Source organism: Primulina tabacum, chromosome 10 (assembly GCF_025594145.1).
Source record: "Primulina tabacum isolate GXHZ01 chromosome 10, ASM2559414v2, whole genome shotgun sequence".
NCBI classification, from domain to species: domain Eukaryota; kingdom Viridiplantae; phylum Streptophyta; class Magnoliopsida; order Lamiales; family Gesneriaceae; genus Primulina; species Primulina tabacum.
In genome coordinates, this window is record NC_134559.1 from 14,082,267 (window position 1) to 14,083,839 (window position 1,573).

The following is a 1,573-nucleotide window of genomic DNA, read 5'->3' on the forward strand; positions in this document are numbered from 1 at the left end:
ATCTGTTTCATCTTCACTGATCTCCTCTTTATATAGGCGGGGAACTGATCTACCACCTCGGGTAGGATCCACTAGAAGACTTTGATTTATACAACCACTTGTACAAACCCACCCAGCTTAGGACTTACAAACTGCCTAACTGAACTCCTAGTCTAGACTGAAGGCAACACTTTTCAGCCAACACTTCTTTAAGGTCTATGTGAGAAAGAGTACATACATAAGTTTTACGTCTTTGTGCAAGACTATATTTGAGTGGTGGTGAGTGTGTTCGTGTGTGAGAACTGAATAAGGATGTTTTCACACACGAAGGGAAATAATATTCAAAACTAAGCTGATAACACGTCGAAGTGTCTCTCTGGGCTGATTTCCTTCTTGAAAGCTGATAAGCATTTAGCCTGCCCTCTCTTTTATTTTTCTCTATGTATTTTCCATATCTTCTCTATCTGTTTCGTCTTCACTAATCTCCTCTTTATATAGGCAGGGAACTGATCGTACAGTGAGACTCAATTATTGTACTCGACTTTTCGACTGCCCTTCTGAAATGTTTTGTCATTAATGCTCTGATGCAACGTTCATTATTGTCCTTTGACTGGACAATTGCTTTGTACCTTTGTGTATAGCTGTAATCCACTGAATGATTTTGTCTTCATCTACAAATGAAAGATTTTTAACTGACGCTCCGAACTAGTCAGCTGAATTGATCTTCAGTTGGGCTGGTGAAATCAGTTGACTAGTCAGTTGAACTGATTTCACTCTCGTTCAATTGAACTGATCAGCTGAGCTTATTCATCAGTTGAACACTCCTTTGGCTGGCCAGGCTTCTGATGTTCTCCTGCTGATTCACCTATCAACTAGACGATCAGCTGAACTGCTCATTTGACATATCAGTTCGCCTGATTCATTTTGTGCGAACAGTTGGGTCTGCACTTGCAATTTAGATTTCTCAAAACTGAACCTAGCTTCTGTACACTTAAGGTAAAACATTAGTAACACAAAATAACAAGTTTTGTTGACATCAAAATTAAGATTGCAAGCTTTGAAAAGTTCCAACACCATGTAACAATGGTGTTTATGTCTGCCCCCTTCTTACTGCATCTTTCTTTTCTCCCTTGGCGTATCTCCGTGTCTCTGCGTCTAGCCCCTATGGCATGCTAGCATTGGTCATGCATCGTCTGAAGTTCTGCGTCACTTAGTGTCCTCTAGAGTTCTCCCGGTGTCTCTGAGTTCTTTTCCAGTTTCTCATTGTAATTCTTGCAATATTAATAAAAGTCACAAACTTCCATCTTTTGCTTCTACTATTACTTCTTCTTCGTCAATCGAGTTAATCTCTCGGATGTATGGACCTCCCCCATTGTTTCCATGGATGGTTATAAATACTACCTTATTTTTGTAATTCATTTCACTATGTATATATGGTTTTATCCTCTCCGTGTTCTCCAGTTACAGGTATCTCGCCGAGTCTCACTTTAAAGAAAAATTATCACCTCTACACTGATACTGGTGGTAAGTTCATTGCTCTCATATCCCTTTTCGCCGAGCATGAAATCTCACACCTCACTACCCAACCTCACAC